A 21,940-nucleotide genomic window follows, 5' to 3' on the forward strand; every position below is an offset into this window, starting at 1 on the left:
ACTGTTGCAACACATTTATATATAATTTTTAAAAATATGAGTAGATGGGGTGAATAATGCTTCATTAATGTATTTTTTTCATTATAAGGTTGATTTTGGTAGGAGGGACCAATGGCATTGAAATCATGAGTGTAATTCCACTTAAAAATCTGAAATCAAATTCCTCTCCCTATGCAAGCATATTTATTTTATCATTGAAGTACAACGAATGAAAAGTGATTCAGAAATTACATAATATTTTAATGTTATTGTCGTTAGCTTAGCTTTGCTTTTTATCAATTATCAATGATAAAATTTGAGAGTATGAGCAAAAACATTCTCTGCTTAGGAAGAAGGTTCACCTCTATTGTTATGCTATATCAGCTTTTTAAAAAGAAATGCAGAACAAAATAATTGATCACAATCATTAAGTCATTCACTGAAGAACAGTGCTATAACTGATGCAATTAAAATATTAAAATAAAGGAAAAATATACATTTATATTCAGATTTTTTTGTACTTAGTTTAAAATTGTGCCACAGTAAAAATTCATGAATTCCATGTGTTTCTGGATTCCCTTGCAAATTTTCACATGAGGAATAAAAGGTTCCCCAAAGGGCAGATATATTTATTCCCTCATGTTCAAAAATCTTGTTATATCTTTTGTAAACATTACCTGCACAGCTTCTCAAAAGACAGGGTTTTGACATTTCTAGTAACCATCATAGCTGGCATGAATGTGTTCAAATGCAAAGCTTAAACATAATTTTGTAATTCGTTGTAGAAATGGTCATCATAAAACTGTTTTGAACTCTGATTTCAGATTTAATATTTACCGTTAGCCAAATGAGTTCTTAAAACTGAAAGCAAAATTTATATGTGACGGTTGGTATCTCTGTGTGTGAATTTACATCAGTTATTGATTTCTCTTTTCTAGCACAAGTTCTACTTCAATTGTGAGATGAACAATGATTTGAAAGAATACAACTCCACCTTTAAAAAATGTATAAGCAAAACTTTGATTTGTCATTAAAAATAAATCCTATACAATTCAGTAATTTTCAAATATATCAGGATTACCAGCTCTCTTTCCATTAGTATGAGGATGAGACAAAATAATTATCAAGTACAAGTAAAAAGCTCGGCTGAACTGCAGTGGTCCCATTTTTAACAAAATGGAAAAAGGTATTGAATTTGGATGTCAGAACACCAGTCAAGGAAACAGAAGAAGCTTTTTCTATCATGCAAAGCTTGCCAGCACACAAATGAACTCACGTACCTAGTACACCCATTTTTTTCATAGTCAGGAGTTTGCACATTAAAAGCCAAAGTTTGCCAAATGTTTCTGTGAAGAGCTCAAAAACAATATTATCAATCATTTCTAACTTGCAGGAACACTTCAAACCTTGGGATTTTTGCCCTGCCAAAGAAATTTTTCACAAAGATCTATTCAGTGATTTAAGGAACTTGCATTTCCATTAGCTGTTCTGCTATTACGTTCCCAGGCCGGTCAGTCTGCCACCCTCCACAAATTACGTTTGTGAATTTAAAAACAAGAGTAATTCCTGCTCATTTCTTTTGCTGTCTGGGATACTATTATTAATCCCAGATATTATGCTGATTATTTCCATTACAGTAGTCAAAACAGTGATGAGGTATTTCCCTTCAAAGATTGCATCTCATTCAAAACAAATGTAACCCTTATGTATTGAAGCACTTGCACAGACTTTTAACTGTTGGAATTTTATGCCTGTTAATATTTCAAGCAGTTACATTCCATTGCAACAGTGTAACCTGGAAATTCCAATGCAACTGAATAATCTGTTATCTGCTGAAAACAGCTTAATTTTAATATGCTGCAGTTGACTTAAAGGTTAAGCGACCTCTTAAAAGAATGTGAACTTGTGAATAAGGGAGTTCTTATACTCTCAGGTGGCATTTTATTCAGCACAAGAAGTAACTGCTAATGAGCTCCCTAGCTAGCAAAAGCTAGATGTAAAATATGTAAAACTTGAAATGTCTAGTGTTTCTGAAAAAAAAAGAAAAACCTGTGAGCTTAGTTTTTTAGATAAATTATAATAGATCAAAGAAGGAAAGGGTAAAACCAGGTGTCAAAAGCTGAGAATGACCAGCCAATTTATTTTCTAATGTTATTTCATGGTCTACCCTTATCAAAGTATTTGGTTAATACAATTTGCAAATAAAAGATTACTTTGTCTAAAAAGTGTGTTGGATTAGCATACATAAAAAAAAAAAAGTATGATGGCTCAATATGCCAAAGAACAGGCCTATTATGTAGGAACCAACTTAGTTCTTTTTTGCTGTTCAAATCAATCTTAAGCAAAGTGAAGAGTTCTGGTTTGGAGCATATAGGCTAAATAAAATAAAATAAAATAAAATAAAAAATAAAATAAAATACAAAATAGAAAAAGAGATCTTTCCTTTGAGAGTTCATCCCCAAGATAAGGGGAAAGGGAATTCTAATAAGAATCTCGGAACGTGCTCTAGCACACCACACTAGAAAACTAAATCACTGACAAGTGCAAGAGAAAATCTCAAAGGACAAACTGCTTATAGGAGCAATGAGGTCTCATGCACTTGCGCATAGTAAGCAGTGCTATTCTGAACACTAATGCAATAATTGAGTACCTAATTTTGCAAAGCACTATAGCAAGTATGCAATTTCAAACCTATTCCACAAAGTATCCAGCCATGAGCAGAGCTTCTACTGGTTTCAGTAGAGACTTAAGCTGTTGGTTGTACAGCACCAATGTAAAGTCTTTGCTTAACTGTTTCAGTAGCCCTCCTCTGGACTTGCTCCAGGAGCTCCATGTCCCTGTCATACCGGGGAGCCCACAGCTGGACACAGCACTCCAGGCGAGGCTGAGCAGAGGGGGAGGACCTCTCTCGAACTGCTGCCAGCACGCTAGCAGAGGGGCAGGAAATCACCTCCCTCAACCTTCTGCCAGCACTCTTCCTAATGCAGCCCAGGACACCATCAGCCTTCTTGGCCACAAGAGCCCAGTGCTGGCTCATGGTCAACTTGGTGCCCACCGGGACCCACAGGTCCTACTCTGCAGAGCTGCTTTCCAGCAGGTCAGCCCCCAGCCTGTCCTGATGCATGGGGTTATTCCTTCCTAGGTGCAGGACCCTGCACTTCTGTCCAGTGTATTTCAAGAGGTTCATCTCTGCCCATCTCTTCAGACAGCTTGTCTCTGCCCATCTCTCCAGCCTGTCAAGATCCTTCTGAATGGCAGAATGCTTAGTCAGTTTGTCAGCAGTAAGGTTTCCTAGAGAAATAACTGTAGGTCATGAACTGTTGGAAGAACCTTTAAATTTCCTTGGCTGCTGGTGGTCCTTGACTGTCAATACAGACAACCTGGTTTAAATTTATTATATGCACAGTGTATCTCCTTATAGTGAACTAACACAGCCATGAATTAATTTCTGAAACATCTTGTCTCCAACATCAGTATGGTCAGAGACAACAGTACTGTCTTAGAACATGCAATGACCTTTGTCATAGTAGGCTTTTCAGTACTGCCTTGTACTATTTTTGTTGTTTTGTAATATGTCTTTGCTCTTTTAAAACTATTGAGCTCACATGAGTAATGTTTAATTTCATTGTTACCAAATAAAGCAAAAGTTATACTGTTAATTTTATTGATACTGAAAACAATCTATAATATATCGCTTTGTTTTGTTTTGCGATTTATGGAAATAAATGAATCCGATTACTATTCTTAGGCTTATTTCTACATGTTTTTTCCTTCCTCTTATTAAGAAATGGCCTAATTGCTAATTTATCCTGTTGCAAGATGGCATATAACTAAGAGGCTTCCATTGCTTTATCTGTGAATATTCTATTTCAAAATGTTTTTACCATTTAAAAAAATGTTAACAGATAGTTGGGAGGAAAAAAAAGCACAATGAAAGACAATATAAAGTTAGCACATTTGTTGGTAAATCTCTGTTTTCAGTCAGCAACAGCTGCAGTTTAATTAAACTCAACTGTTTGCAGGTGTTCACAAGAGAATATTATATAGATATGTATGTACAGCAGCTGAAAACATTTAACTTTGTAAAAAAAACATTGGCTTTCAACAGAGAATTTCTCTGTATTCTCATGATTAATGTTCAAGTTTCTTTCTGATATGTAAGGATGAGATATTATCAGAGAAAAATCCACAAGAAAGTGCCATAAAGCAATAAGGGAGGAACACCAGCTGTGCTCATAAATTTAGACAGTTAGTATAGCTGAAAAGCATTATCCATCCTAAGACTAGTATTATAGTTAGGTGAGTTTAGTGCATCAGACAATACAAAAGGATTTCATATGTATTAAAGAAAGAAAAGTAAATACATATATATATATATTATGTCTTTTAAAGATCATGACAGCTTTAGATGCTGTGTGGATCAATAGTAGTCTCATCACAGGTAAAAGTTCACTAGATAACATATTGAGCTGCAAGTTCAAAATGTCAATAAGATGTGCAAAATTTAAAACCAAGACAGTTCTGGGATAGTTGTACTTTTTGGTGCTCATATTACAATATTTCTACTCAGCAGAGGTGTTTGTGAAAGCTGATGAGAAACCAACATTGCTAAATCATTTAAAGTTCATTTTATTGCGCACTGTCTAATGATCTAGCCCAAAGAGGCATTCTATAAATATATATGTACCTACAGAGATTTATAACTAGGTCGGAATGCTGCTTCCAAAGCTATTACTAATTAATTAGGTGCAAATAACAAAAGTGTCTCAATGACAAAATCTATCATTTCAAAATTCCTGTATTACTGTGGCTGTATTGTCAGCATTTGAAAGTGTTCAGATTGAAAAAATAAATAAATAAATAAAATAAATAATGAATTAATTCGTACAGACTGTACAACTCTACTACACAGTATGTGGTATGTGTTCGTTTCTGATCTCTAAATGACATTTCTAACATATAACTAGAATAAAGCTTATGATTAATGCTTGTGGTCATCCTGCAGCAGCTCTTTTAGATTGCCATAGATTCAACAGATTTACTGATGAAACAAATTATTATCAGTTCTAATTTGAAGGAGAGGAGATTCGTGGATTTTCTTTTTCATAACAACTACATTATTAACACATTTAGTCATGGCAGAAGTCTAAATCTTGCTCTGAGGTGACAAATGCTGTTGAAGTCTAATCAAGTTATTAGAGTGATGAACACTAGGATACAGAATCAATCAAAATTTATGTGAAAGCTGTTTTATGCTTTGTATGATTATTGTGATCTATATCTTTAGCCTGATAATTAATAAATAGGCAGATTCTTTGGAACAGCAACAGTTGTATAATACAATATTTATTGTCTATATATGAAATATATTGCATTCTTTCAACCTGTAAATGGACAGATTTAGGAAACAGTTTTGACCAAGATTATTTTTGAGATATATTTTTTTATGAGTTTCAAAATTCAAAAATGATGACAAAACAAACTTAATTTTAGTTAAATGAGTAGTGTATCTCAGACTTATTCTTGATAATATAATAAATATTTATTAAGGATACAACACATGATTATAAAAATATATGGAGACAGTTTATAGATTTATTTTGTTTTGTCAGAAACACCTATAGGGAAATATATATACACGTATTGACACTTAAGGAAACATAGATTTTTTACATTACAGTTCTGTTCTAATCCTTAAAATGATCAACATTCTATGTGTGAAAGGATTAATATGTGTGTTGAGAAACTTGAGTTTTAGATAATCTTTTATCCGTAACTTTTTAAAACTCAGCAGCGTTGGTTGGAACTAGAGGAATTTTTGGGTCCCATATATGAAGATATCCTGTATAGTTTTTCTGGAATTATGTGACTAATTTTTAATTAGTGTGTAAAACCCTTCAGTATGTAAGAGGATGCACTAATAAAACATTGAGAAAGCCAAACCAAACCAAACCAAACCAAAAAAAGCCTACCTGAGAATCCATACAAACATTTAATAAATAAATAAATAATCAACCTAGCTTTAAAAGACAGGAAGGTTTAAAAAAAAAAAAAAAGAAATTAAATACAGAATAAAATATAATGAACATTATATTTTATATTATAATTATATATTATAATTATTTATATAACAAATATAAACACCCTAAATTGCTCATGGCTACAAGTAATAAAACATGGCCACAATATCAAACAAACACTTCCCAAGTGATTTGAATTTTGTTACATCCCTGATGCATAGAATAGGTTCTGTGTTTATTAGTTAAGTTAATGTCAGCAGTTTTGAGTTTTTGATTGTCAATGAAAAAGCAGTGTAGGATAATTAAGCAATAATGTAGTGTGCAGAGCACTTTTTAACAGGATAAAGTCATGATGAAGATAAGCAGAGTCAAGGGAATTAATGTTAAAGCAGAAAGCATTTTTTTAGCTAATTTGCATTAAAAAGAAGTTTGCTAAAATGCCAAAATAAATGATGTGGGAAAAAAATTAAAATGCAACTTTTAAATAAAATCAGTTCATACGAAGTTTAACTAAGGAGGCTATCAATTTTGTATGTATTCATATATTTTATTCTACTAACTTTGCAGCTGCATCATTTCCATTCTCTTCAATAAGGAATAGCACAGGGAAAGAACTGGAAATAGACAAAGGGCATAGCCATAACCACGTAAGAGATATAATCTACCTTTTAGTTCCAAATTAATATTGAAAATATTCCAAATGAGTCTCCTTTTGCTTGGTAAAATTAGCTATTTCAAGTCCTCTAGTAACCCAGAACTTCCTGGAAACCTTAGGTTTCATTTCCAGTTATGTAAAATGAATTAGAATGTGTCACTTCCTACTGCCATGATAATGGTAAGAAATCATCTATTCATTGGTGCCAGCTTGGCCAGAAACATTGACATAAAGGATGAAAGCACTGTGGCCCACATTGGCAAGTTACTGGTCCAGTACCTCTAACTCCAGTGTAGAACATGTTTGAAATTGCCCATTTCCAGAAATGTTCTGTATATTTTCCATTAAAAAAAAAAAAAAAAAAGGCTGAACTAAATCAATCTTGTACTAAATATAAATGAGGAGGAGAACAAAATATTAGTGGTCTTAAAATCATATGAATCATATGTCTCAAGCCTCTTAAAACTGTGCTTTCAAGGAGTTAATTCAACTAATATAGCTCAGTGTGACTGTGAAAGCAGTTCACACAGAAAGATGGATGAAGCATTGCTTTCACTGGAAAAGGCATGCTGCAGCTATGCATATGATACAGCAGCTTAATTCTTCTTGGCCACCCTGGGTGCAGTCCATACTCAGGTATACAGATTCTCATCTGGTATTAAAAACAATGAATTTGTTTGTGATGGTCTTGTAGCTTGTAGCTGTACCTATAAGAATAATAATAACAAGAAGGAATCCACCCACCTGCAATGCACCTGCATTGTGGAGGAATCTATTACACTGAACTAAGGAAAATGCAATTTTATCTTTCTAAATTGTTTTGATTATAGAAACACAGGTCACTGTTTCAAGTTGTCAGAACGCTATCATCCACAGTAGTCTGTATATGATGGTTGAAGACAGCCTTTCTCAAGGTAGATGAAGGGAGTTTGTCTTATCCTGTGCTTTCAGTGCTATCCCTCCTGATATTCAAAGACAGTGAGGGCACTGCAAAGAGTGGTAGGGAAAAAGGCAGCAATTATTTCCCCTAAGGCTTACCTGGCAGGGTAATGGTGAAATAAAATGAAGCTATAGATGAGTAGGTTTGGAGAAACAAGGAGAAATAGAAAAGAGCTTGAAGGCAGAAATGTCATTCCTGTGTGAGGGTACAGGGTTCCCTTCCTTATGCATGGTCCATTCTGTTTCTTCACTGTGCCTCCTTTGGAAAGACATCCAGGTAATGCATTAGTTCCCATTTGGATCAGTCTTATCATTACAAACACACTGAAATGTGACAGATAATTATGCTATTTGCAACTGCAATAGCTAGAGGCTGCTTAGATGAATGTCTTTTTTTTTAGTACACAGAGGTAGCCTAAAATGCATTATTTTGATAAAAAATACATTTTCAAATTAAAGCAATGATAGAAGCAAAGCTATTTTAAGGAGGTGAAATAACTTTGTGTTGTATCCTATCCACAAAGTTTTTTTAAAAGGTGTGGAACAATGTGGGAAGGTTGTAAGTTGATTTAATAACTGAAATGTACCTATTTGGATTTGTGATCTATTTATCTAGACAGCTTCTCAGATATAATTCCCTGCATATTTCAATTGAATTGTGATGAACAACTGTGTTTGTGTTTTCAGAGAATTTAGAAAAACACTTTCAAAAAGTTTTGTTGTTGTTGTTATTGTTTTAATGCATTTGCATTTATTCTGTCAGTTGCTAATTCAAAAGCATGCGTTTTGAACAAAGTTGTATTCCATGTATTTAAAAAGTGACTGCAATTTGTTTATTCAAATTAACTATGTGATCCATCATCCTGTAGCTTCTTTTTTCAGAGCAATGTCATAAGTGATGACTTATTGCCTGTTTGCAAAGTGAAGTGAATGGTACAGAAAATGTAATTTACTTTACTGCCATGGACTGAATTTATTGTTTACTAATTGGAATGTCATATACAATGAAATATTCAACAAAAAAGACACTCAAAAGGAATGTCAGTAATGAAAACAAAGCAAAATCAGTAGATCATTGGTTCAAGTTCAAATAATCTTAATTGAGGTAAGTATTTGCATGCGTGGATGACAGGTAATTATTTTTCAAGTAATCAATGGTATTCCTCATTGAAGTTACTTTCTCAATAAAAAAAAAATATAGAATTTTTCTAAAAGAAGTGAAGCTCACAGATAGTGGATTCATTTTGATATTCACTAAAAATATTATTGTTTGTAAAAGGTGCATTAAAGTATTTTGACTGACATGACAAAATTCTTGTCTTCTTAATTTCTTTAAGCAAATTTCAACCACCACAGCTTACATCCTCCTATATGAGGATATAATAAATAATATAGTTTTATGGGTTGTACAGGGAGAAAATAAACCATATAGATCATAAATATATAAACAATATAGGGAAAGAATAGACTGAATTTGGCAATATCACTTCACGCAACAGAGTTCTATGTATTACAATCTCCTACTGATTTAAGCAAAATAAAGATTTTATTTATTTATTCATTTGCTTTGTTTCATCTCACATTCCTAAATGTCCATATAGTGTTGATTCACTTTTTGAAAAAGTTTTCTTGTTTTGTTTTCCAATAAAAGTGATTATACTGTTATGTCAAAAATAAACCATATTCTAAAATAAAAAATATCACATTGTGTAACAAACAGTTTTGCCTATGCAACACAAATTTGACTAAAAACCTAGGTAATTGGCAGTCAGGTTTTTCCAAACAGACTTTACAACCAAAGACTGACTGTGGTTAGAGGAACCATTTTTTTCATGTTTTCATTCACTGTTGCAAGACTGGAAAAAAAAAAAGAGAAAAATATATTGCACGTCCAGTTATCATTAGTTCACTTTGAGAAATGGATATCTATATTTGTAGACTATTTTCATTTAGAATCCAGGAAATGGAATAGAGAATATATTTATTAAATTTGCAGATAACATCTACCTAATGGTGTTGAAGGGAATTAAAATAAATGAGTTTAAAAATTCAAAATGATGTGGGTGAGTTGGAAAAATGGTCTGAAAAAATGAGACAAGAGCAATAGAGACAGCTGCAACACTGTAAATTTGGACAGGAATGGAGAACAAGAATTAAGAAGAAATTATGCAAAAAAGACCTGAAGTTTATGATTTATTATTGGTACATGAGACACAATCTCATGTCATTACTGTAAGTTATATCTCATAGTTGGGATAACAAAATAGGAACACATCAAACGAATATGGGTTGGTTTTGAAAAGAGGGATAATAGGCAGCTTGTTTGCCCTCTTTTAAAGAAATTTTGTCTTTTTATCCTCCAGATGACAACTCCTCTTTCTATTGCCCATTTTCTATGTCTCTTGCCTCTAATTCTTACAGCCTGTTGGAACCGGACAGAGATTTTAACAGATGGTTCTACTGAACCAAACCAAACCAAATCAATCAATGAAATGTTCAGCACAGTTGTTAACTGGAACATTACCTGTGGGATGCTCAGGGTACTCAGAAATAAGATAGCCTTAGCTGGAGTACTGTGTGGACCAATTGAATAAATTGCAGAAAAGAGAAACAAACAACCAAAAAAAAAAAAGCCAGAGTTCTCATGAACAGCTGAAATAACTTGCTTGAAGGATGTACATAATGGCCCTCAGGCCTACAAAAGCCATTGCACAGAACAATGGAATAAATGGTTCCACTTTTAGTGAATAAGACAGGAAGTAATGGACTTGAAACCACAGCAAAATACATTTAAGTTGGATGTTAGGAAAATTTTCCTAATGGTAAGTATTCTTTTAATTATTGTACTCTAACAATGAAAAATCTTCCCCACAATGACTCACTCCAAACTCTAATAATGCAGTGTGAAATTAGAGCAGAAAAGCATCTTCTGATTTTACAAGGTCAGCTGCTTACAAATGCCTTCAAGAACTGTCCTGTCCTAAATAAAAGCACTAAAAAAATAATAATCATTTTAATAGCTTAGTTTTATTGACATTTTTAAAAGCTATCTATTAATGACAACAATGGAAAAGGCTGAGGTTCACAAAAATGTTCAGAAAAATCCATTTGAAATACATTGTCTCATTCTCTAGTCTATGAATAAATTCTGTAAGATTAGGGATGACACACAGTATAATTAATACATAAAGAAGATGATAAATTCTAGCCTTTAGTGAAGGAATCATAATCAATGCATTAGTGTGCAAATCCCAGTATGTTAGAAAGCATAGTTTGAAGTACTTTGGGATTATTCTAGCTAAAATGTACATGAAAAATGTAAATAATCATTAAAGCATTTATTCCCTACTTCATTAAACATGCAGTTTGTTGTTTTTTATTTTAATTTCCTTTTAATAAAATGTAATCATCCTGAAAGATGCTATATTGATATCTGAAGAGGAAAAAAAAAAGATCTTTTCATAGCTACAAAATAATTGCAGGACTGGAAGCAGAAAAGTACTTTGCTACTTTGGAATGTCTCCATCTGATTTAAGAGATTACCTAGAATTTTATTTATTTATTTATTTATTTATTGGCTGGGATCAGTAACAAAGTTGACGATACTTTTTGATTTGGGTTCATGGATTCTTAACAACAAATATGTGGAAGGCAAACAAAGATACTTATAAACTTTCATGACCTATCATTATTTTAATTAGATTGCATTCAGAAATGACCTAGGAGAGAAAATTAGACTGATTTAATTTTAATGGGTTGCAAAACAATTTAATTTATTTCTGTTTTTTTTTTTTTTTCCTTTTAATATTTCCACACTGGCAGAAGTGATAGTCACCATATTATATTCTCTGCATGTTTTTGAGCTCTATTTTTGGGCTTAACAAACCAGTAAGATGAAAGATAGCTGTGGAACGAATTTACAGCAAATATCAATCATCACACTGATTTTACATCAACTTCATACTTGGAACAAAGCATAAAGAATTGAAAACTACCATTGTTCTTCCTATATATTTAATATTCCAAGACTAAATACAATTTAAATTCTTTGACTTTCAGCTCACAAAATCTCAGTATCATAAATATTAAAACTGTTATAAATATTGATTTTAAAATATTAAAGTTTTCTGTAAATATAATAGTTTTAATATATCTTTTTAACATCTGTGTTAAAAAAGGGAAGATCCAATGTTCAAAACATTCAAATTGATGTTATAAGAACTGCTTTTCATATATTCAACGCCATGTTCAGTCAAGCATATACCAGTTTTTCAATTGAGCAAACCTGTAACTCTTCTAGCAGGAGAAACCACCTGTAACAGGATTTGAATTCTACTGTATCTCTAACTTCATAGCTTCCTTAGTTCTTATTTTTCTGTCTATCAAAATTTTGACATTTGAAACTGCTAGTGATTATCAAAACAGAAATTGAATTCACCACTTGAACTGGGGTGTCAATTACATTTGCACTGATCACAAAAATCCAGTGTTTGCAAATGATATAAAATACAGTTCTCTTTATGGGGATGAACTGTTTGCTAAGGCTGAATCTAAATTAATTTTACTAGCATTAGCTATAGAGAGTGCTTCACTGAAATGGAGACTCAGGCACCAAAACAGAATTATTATTATTATTATTATTATTATTATTATCATCATCATCATCCTCCTCCTCCTCATCATCATCATCATCTAGAGTGGATGGGTACGTGGTACATATATGTTTTCAGTAGTGCCTCTATAGGAAAATATCAAGGCAAAAATAATTCTTAACAATAAGAAATAGTAAAATGTAAATTTATTTTTAGTTAAATAAATAAAACCAAACTATACAGTTGCACAGTTGAAGTTAATTTACAGTTAAAAGAGATATGCTTGAACAGATACATGCTTATAGACCAGTTAACATTCACTGTTGGTTTCCATACCCAATGCTCATTGTGTTAATGTGGACTGCAGATATTTAAAAGATAGATCAATTTCAAATTATGAAAAAATGGATGTGAAAAAGCTGGACACAATGACGTTGTACACAGAGGAGATGGGATCAAATGAATCCAACTAGGGTGTAAAAATCAACATGGTATCCTCTGCGTGTAGGTCTGACTATCTAAAATGTGGATATCAGAATTGAACAAAGAAATGGTGTCCATTCTTATTGTCCGGTTTATCCAGAGGATTACCTTGATTGGCAAAAATGTGTGACTATGAAAGTGCTTCAAGATTTTCTGATGTTTTTTCCCCCCTTCTCCTGTTGACAAGTGTTTGATGAATGGGATAAGACATACAAGTTCAAAATCCTAGTAAAACTACTTTTCTAGCCACAGTAAACCCAGTTTATTACATACTGTACAAAACTAATCTGACTGGCAGTGCAGCATTTATTATGAGAAATATCTTCTGAGGTTTTTTGCTCATGAAAAATTTGATTAAAGAAAGCTTTGTTGGTAAATATATGCTGGAAACTGATCATGCAGTATCTGAGAACAAGGCACAATACTAGAACAGTATTAATAAGATTAAGTAGTAGGTCTGAGGCAAAAAGTAGGCAGAGTAATTGATTATATATAAAATTGAGACATTTGCATGATTAATTGCTTTTGTAACTACACAGTGTTCTCTCTTTCTAAGTAAAGGACAATCAACATCTGTGGAGAGGAACCGTATCTAATTAATAAAATGACTATTCCATTTCCAGAACATTCAACCTCAAAAAGGAATGTGTTATTGATAACTGTGAAATGTGTTTGGGTCTGCTGATCAATTCTCTCATTTAGATACTTAAAAGTGCTTTATGTTCCTTAGCTTAAATTAACTTTGCCTATCCAAATTGGATAAGTTGTTTAATGTGGTCATATAATGCTTTCTGAATGACTATGTTTGTATGCAAATATTCATTGGACTATATTCCAAAACAAAGCTAAAGTCACTTGCATAATCATAGTCTCTTTGAGATAATCAGCAGAAATATATAATCAGGAGAATATATCTTTTCCTCAAAATTATTGATAAGGCTGAAATTATTGATTCTTTGAAATGTCACAATCTGCTTGGATAACTGTAGTTTTGTTAAATGTAATTACAGTTACACATTGTAACTAGAAGAGTTAAAAACAGAAAATTGGGCCATTTAAAACAATTAGTGTTAATACAGACTAACAAAATTAAAAAGAATGAAAACTTGTAAATTGTCTTCTTTAAAAAAATTACAGTCATTTAAAACTGCATTAAGAAATAGTTATTTAGTTTTACTTATCAACACACTGATGGAAAAAAAAATGTTTGCATGTTTGTGGTTTTTTTTTAGGGAAATCTGGACTGTGTTCTTGTGTTGTTTCCTCTGTGCATGTGTGTGTGCACGCACGCATGCACCTTTTTTGGGGGGGGTAGAATAGCTTAAAGCGAGGACAACCAAGCTGCTGTGTTGATTAACTGGATGATTAACTGTCCACTTCACTAATTTGTGTTGCACTAAATCATTGTTCTATCAGCAAAGCAGAATACTACCCACAGGTTTTGTATTGTTCCAGGGTATATTACTTATACCTAGGTATGTGTCTTGTTCTGAAATAATGCGAATGTTGCAGTCCTTTGTATTTAAAAGCATTAACTATATAATTTTAAATTACATTGAATGAGAGCATGGGATTTGTACCATTTTTTTTAAAGACCGGTTTCTAAGACTTCTGTATAATTGGACAAACTTTATCAGATGAACATTCAGGTTCTTCAGAATTTTACTATGCTGTATCTACAATACAGTTTTTGCAGTGCGTACCACTTAGAACTAGAAAAATTAAAAATGATTATCAGTCATAAAAGTATTGACAACTTTAAAGAATTGAGCTTAATTGATATTGTTTCAAAGTTCTTGGTGGTGCAACTGCATAGAACTCCTGTGATCTTCTAAAACGTAACTGCTTTTCAAAGGCTCATCTATGTTTGTACATATATTTTAAGGCTTTTCAGCATTTGTGTCTATGTCATTATCAAATCAGTATGACAACATCTGGTAATGAATGTATTTTAGTGGGAAATTGTGAAGCAATGAAATAAGCCTCATGTTCATGGGTGGGAATATCATATAAATTCCCTTCACTTCGTATTACTGAGAGCAGCTTTTATTTGTACATCCTGTGCTCTCTGATGGTCAGAAGATACCTACATACCTGTTTTGAATTACTGTATCTATCACTGATAGTGCATGTGGCGTCTTGGACAAAGTTAGAGTTGGAAGGGAATTTGTTAATAGAATATAATTAAATTATAGAGCTGGATTAGATTATGGTTGCACGGACAGCTGGCATTGGATTTAAGCAGCTTAATATAATTTCTGTATCACAAATTTACGTTTTATAGAAGGTCTCTACAACTGGACTGAACTCAATTATTTGCATTTTAAATATGAACAAAAAATAAATGCATTACATATTTACCTATATTGCATTGCATACAATAAATATATGTATTACTTATGAACACAGGTAAAATAAGGGCATAGAGTAAAAAACTAAATTTTTTAAATGATGTTTTATGAACATGTTAATAGAGCTTCATAAGCTTCTGATGTAGTAAGACATTTCACCTGGAGGAGTCATAGCGGTCAACATCTACCAGAAATTGGGGTATCTTCCTTCAAGAATCTTTTTAAGATCATCCACTGGAGCACCTGTGGATGCATACAATTCGTATTACATCACTTTACTCCAAAGGCAACTCTCTCATTAGTATCAAGGGCTGATTAGGAGACTGTTTCTGCTGCCACATTTCCTCCTTAGCTCCCTGTGCAAGTGTTTCACCTGAGCTTTATCTCATGCATCAGCTATCTTGTTTTTGTTTTGTTTATTTTTTGGGGGAGGGTGAGGAGTGGGGGTGATCCAGAGTTTATTTAGTTATGACTGCAATCTAGTTATGAAAAGCTGTTTCAGTGCAAATGATTTTTAACTTATATTAACATAGCCCCACATCCAGACATAATTAATTGAAGCTAAGTTGATATCATTAGTTTAACTAATCTTTTTGAGTTAGTAACAGTCATAACAAAGGACAAATATGTTTTGGACTCCTGACTGATGTCATACAAAGCTATCTGTCCATTTCATTATCCACCTTAAGGATTATAGGACAGCTTAAGAGTGATCTTAAGTTTGTCAGTCCAGAAAAATAATTCTCTGTGAAGCCCTGTTTTGTTCATAGCTACTAGTGCTTTTTTCTTTCTCTGTGTTTTTTTTTTTCTTGTTTTGTTTTAATTTTATTTTGATTTCTTTTTCAAAAAGGGGGTCTTTTAATTTCCAAATTTAAATATATGCAAATACAGTTAACCTAAGCTTCACTGGGTAGCCAAGCTAAATCAGAAAAATAAAAAATAAAAATAAAAATAAAAAAGAAGAAAAAAATCTTATTCATTTCTGAGTTTGATAAAGTTACCACTGATAATATGAGATGGAGAAAGAGAGTCGCCCTTGCCCTATAGTGCATACCAGCCAGCAGTGTAAAAGTCTGCTTTACTAATTTGGTTGCATTTAATACCAAACACTGCATTGGCCTAAATGACAAGACCAATGGAGAACAAGGACCCAGGATCCTAAATATCCATGCAGCATTGAATAAAATGAAAGGAGTCAAATTATCTATACAAGACAGTAAATCTGAAGCTCCTTAATTGCCAGGAGCTCTCAAAACACAGATATTTCTCAGTCCACCCTCCAGGAGATGAACTGGTGCCAAGCTGTCTGTAGTTAGTTTTTCCGGATCATATAGTTTGCTGCAATTTGTGTCCTTGAGCTACTCCGAGGAGATATTGAGACATAATAAGTTTTCCTGTAAAAGCGAAGGTAGTGCTTCTTGCTTGGAATGGAGAGCAATCTTTGTATCTGCAGCCCAGGAAATGTATGTGGAACATCTGCAGTCTAACAGCTGTTGCATGTCACTTTGGCTAGATCAAGGGCTTACAATGTGCTTAAGTAATTTACCACAGCTCTTACTTTTAGAAAGTACATCTGTGCTGACAGTTTTTTCACCAGCATACACCCATACATGTTAAAACGATAAACAAACTACCCTAAAATCAAGGTGATAATGGAAAACACTAGAAAGCTCCAAGATAATTCAAGTTGAAATGATACTTGCTTAACACTTCAGTATAATTTATGACCGTAGAGAAGAGAAGTTTCTCTCAAATCCATAAAGTCATCTTGTTTTATGCTAATGTCATGCCTTTGTGAGGCACCTCACCAATACTGAGTTGTAGAAGTTATGCCTCTGTAAGCAGTATAAAATCTATTGTTTGGTGATAACAATGAGCATATTACATCTATGCTTTCATGTTTAAAATGTTGTTTTGCTGGGGGATAATAAACATTCAATTATCACGCATCACATAGAGGCCAGTAAAAGACAGTAAAAACAGTAGGGGGCAGCTGTTTATATCATAGCTCTTGTTTCAAGATTATAATAAACTACATATGGAGACTAAGCTATTAGATTTCTAATAATTATTTTTCTTGTAATTATTTCAAAGATAGCTTCTTTACATAATCATAAATTGATTTTATCTGTTTTCTAAATAATCTTTTTGTCATTTTGAAGTTATTAGAAAGCTATTTACCAATGCAACCATGCAAGGAACAGCATACTCTGAAGAAGAAACTTTGAAAGGCTGTAGCGGGAAATATTTTTGCTTAAAAAGAAATATAGTATCAATTTAAGTATGGGAATAAAAGTATAATGTCTCAAACAAGAGAAGAATTTGTGTCACTCAGTGTAAAGACATCATTCAGAAAATGAGGTAGCTCTTTCATAGTAATAACTTTCTTACTCTGGTTTGCTTCATAGTCATGCAGGATCACATAATCTCTTGTCATATAATCTTCACATAAATCTCATTTTTATATTATTAATTGGCAAACGTACTACTAAGGTGTTTGTTTGTTTGTTTGTTTGTTTTTAATTAAAATTTGTCGCAGATATTTTCAGAACATTTTAACTGAGGTACCGTGTGAAACTTTAGCAGTAGCTAAATTTTGAATATTTCCATCATATTGAGATGAAGAAGAGAATTAATGTGCTAAAATATAAGTTTAACTTTAAGAAAAAAATAAGATCTGATCTGCACTTCTAAATGATAACTTTTGAGGCACTGCAATTAGAGACTGCTTATGCATTTTCCACCTTTAAGAATATTCAATAAAACTTCTGATAAAATATGGCAGCTAAATAACTAAAATGAAACAGTTTAAAGCTAAATGAAATCTACCAGTTCATTCTGACTTTGAACTTTCTCTAAACTGAAAAAAGATGGTATGATCTTCTTTAAGCTCACTGTGAAATTTTTCTCTGGGAGAAAAATAAATAAAATAAATCCATAATCGTAATTGAGTTTTTATAAACCAAAAATATTTACAGTGCCAGAGAGCTTTAATGCAACAATGAATTATTTTAGGTTAGGTTTCAAGACCTGAAAACCAGCAGAAATAACAAAGATTCATTGTCAGTTTGGGACTGAAGGAGAATGGAAACAAAAAATGTTTAGTTTCAGGTACTATTACTAAATTACTTGGGAAATATGTGCACCAGCTAGGCCAAAGGAAGACAATGAAATTAACATAAGGGTTGGCTTGAAGGTCAGAAAAAAGGGAAAATGAGCTAATGCTCACTATGAGTATCAAAGGTGAGCATTTGTTAGATATACCTGAGTCCTGGAATAGATAAAATTTCCAGATTAGTGAATGAAGGAAACACTGTAAACATAATGTAAATCATTGAATACAATGTTTTACAAAATCCTACACTCAAAATTAATCTAAATTATCTGGGTTGAAAAATTTGCATGAGCTAAAGAACTAAACAAAAAACTGTAATAGAAAGTAAGATGATGAATTGGAAGGAAGTGCTTAGTTTGAAACTGCAAAAAAATAAGTGATGGTTCCAGTCTTAATTAATTTCTTCCTTAATGGTCTGGAAGGAGAAATATGCATTCTATAAATGAGTTTTCAACATGATGCTAAATGGCATTAAAATGCAAACACTAATATGAATAGAGGGAATTATACAAAGGTAGGTCATGACACATTAGACATATAGGAAAGAAGTTTACAGAAAAGAATTAACTTGGAGAAAATATAAGCCACAATACACTTGGAAGAGAAAAGATGATTGAAATGGTGATTAGAAGGTGAAGCAGAGAAACCCTAGAAAGCCTGTACAGCTGAGAACACAAAACTATACAGGAATGCAAACAAAGGATGTATCATTTGAACAACGGTTCTCTCACCATGCAAGTGACATCTACTATGGACTGTGACAGACATAATCATAAGAGGTTACGGTTTCCAGAGCAGTTTCCAGAGGATTTTTAAAAGATATTTTTTTTTTTTTTTGCCTGGCCACAGGATCGGAAACTACCAAAACCTCTTCAGCATTTTGCACTTTTTAAGGTTTCTTTCACTCCCCTAATCTTCAGAATTATGTTTTCCTTATTTTTTTACCCTGAAGATTCTTCTGTATTTACCCTCTTCTCCTCAGGCAAATTCTACTAACCCACCTTTCCTTATGATTCGAAGCAAATGAAAAAGATGACTGTTTCAGTGATGATTTGATAGAACAAGTTAAAGGCTTTTAATTGATGATTGTCATCGGCTTGTAGAAAAACTCTCAAAAAATGTTAACGGTGTCTCACCTATTAGCTTTTTATGCCTTCACTTCTTTTGTGCGTGGTTTATTGTACTTGATCAATTCCTACTTTATAGAAGTCCATTCTAATTCTTCAGATAACAGAAAGCAACCTGTCTGTTTCCTACTTGTTATTCATACTGTATTCTTGATTATATCACATCTTCCAAAAATGGAATTTTTGTGATTGATTTTCTGTGAATGATCACAGAACAGCTTTTGGTGTTCTAGGTCTAAACAACTGCAAAATATCTCAATTAATAGGCCTGTAGCCTCCATCCCCAAAACATACCTGAGGCACATATGAATGGACCAACAAAACATGGCCTGTCATTATCTTAATGTTATAATCCCATTCCATGTGAACAAGCTTGTTCCCAGAGTTTGCCACAGGCAATCTGGTATTTTGTCTGTCTCTGTTTTAATCTCCAATAGGTTCTATCCACTTTCTGTCAAATCATTAATGCTGGTGTTACAAAGTGCGTGGGGTTTTTTTGTTTTGTTTTTGTTTTTGTTTTTGTTTGTTTGTTTGTTTCTTTGTTTGTTTTGTTTTAATATTCATTAATGCTTTACTTCAGCTCTCTTTGATTTTACTATGTCTCTTCATCCTACTACTTTAAACAGGATCCATTAATATAAAAATCACACGCTGCTCATTTTTAATTGGAAAAGGAAGGAAAAAAAAATCACTTGCATTTTTTTTTCTTTGGAGTTTTAGCAAATTTCTGATTTAGATACTGGGCAGGATGTTCTGCAGACCATGAATTTCAATGTAGAAGTAAAGTTATTATTATGAGTTTCCCCATGAGATTGGCATACTTTTAGCAATAGAAATTATACAAGCACCTATAATGATGATCCTTCTCAACTGACATAATTTTGGACCCTACAGTACCCCACAATATTGCAGAACTTCCTTATCTAGAGGTATGATGAAGACAATACTGAATAAATAGTGGAATGTCTCAAAACATAATCTGTACTATCTTAAAAAAAAAAAAAAAATCCTCTTTTTTTTTCCCTTCTACATTATGCTAAGCTGTGAGTCACACAGCTCCAAGTGGAGAATGTAGAAATAATAATAAAAATAAATAAATAAATAAATACATTACAAAAGTAAAAAGTCTGATCTTAACTTATCATCTTAACCTATCAAGAGAATTAAGTTATTCACTTATTTACTTGCAATATTTATGAACATACTTTATTCACTGATCCTTTTAATCACAGTCCTTCTTAGTATCACTTAATCTTTAAAAGTTGCCAAAGACTCAGTGTTTGGCCTAATAATCAGCTGTTATTAGACTGTTGAGGCAGAGCTGCCCCTGAGTGGCAGGGCTTCATCCCCAAACCGGTACCCCCAGGTGCCACAAATGCTACTAGTTTTGCTACCAGCACGTCCTCTTCACGCTTTAGGAAGCAGGCTGCTGTTGTACACTGTTTTAGGATGTGGGGGTGGAGGTGCCCAGGAGCACATCACCTGCCTCCTCTGCTTCCCCAGAGCTAGCAGCAGCAATCAGAGCTAATGTACCAACCCTGGAGTCAAACTCTGAAAAATTCCCATCACCAGCAAACATAATGGGTAATCACCACATTTTAAGCGTCAGGCTCACAAAGAGTCAAATATTTCCTCATTCTAGTCTCTACCTCTCAGTTTTTCACATAGCAATGAAAGCTGTTTTCCATAGAATAGCAGTTTTTCCATCCTAGGAATTACTCTGTTTATGTTTTCATCGGCAAATGTGTATAGAAAGTAAATGTGAAATATTTGACATAAAAGACATCTATAAAAATTGCTAGTAATTATTACTATGACTCCAGTCTAGAACTCCTTATTCACGTACACCTAATTTTCTTGTGGCTGTTTTTCCTTCAGTGAAGAACTGAGAAAAAGCTCACTAAGTTGGGCAAGTTTCTTGAGATTTAAGAAGGAACCTTTCTTTGCACAAAGAATTGCAGGTATTTATGCTAATACTGGAAAAGTATTAAGCAGCATATCAGCATCAGAACAAAATAATTTGACCACAAGACTTGCAAAGTTCATTCTGATCTCTAGTAAAGTCCTTGTCATATTTTCAGACCAATGTATCCCAGTGCTGTGCAAGGTGAGACAACAGTTGGCTGGGACACATGCTCAGTATGCTTCTTTTTGTCAGTTCCAGAACAAAACTCCACAGGTTATACGAATATCAGGTGTATTTCCAGTTCAAAGTATTGAACCGAACTTTGAGTCATTGTAATTAACATCCTGCTCTCTTATTAGGAGGTGTATTTGCTCATACATCATTTATTAAAGAATTATTCTATAAATCTAGTAATAAATGATAATCAGCTGAGTCCCCACCCCGCTCAGGTCATTTTTCAGTGCTGTTTACAGAAATGCCTGTTATACTGAAATTGTGTGTTTGGTCTAGTAAATATTTATTCAACAAATATTCCCATGATGGTAAATGTAAAGATTACCAAAAGGCCCATGGCACAAAAGATCATATGATTTAAGGTAACTAGTGATTTATGGCATTGTTACCTCCCATCATTGAGGAAATGAGGCTTGCAACTGACTAATGTTTCTCTTTATTTTGTTTGCTGGAAGCATTTATAACTTCCTCCGGGGATTTTTCAGAGCTACATTGAATGATATTCCCAAACTATTTTTGCACTGTTGTTTGATTTTAAT

The sequence above is a fragment of the Anser brachyrhynchus genome, assembly GCF_964034855.1.
Source record: "Anser brachyrhynchus genome assembly, chromosome: 8".
Taxonomy (NCBI): Eukaryota; Metazoa; Chordata; class Aves; order Anseriformes; family Anatidae; genus Anser; species Anser brachyrhynchus.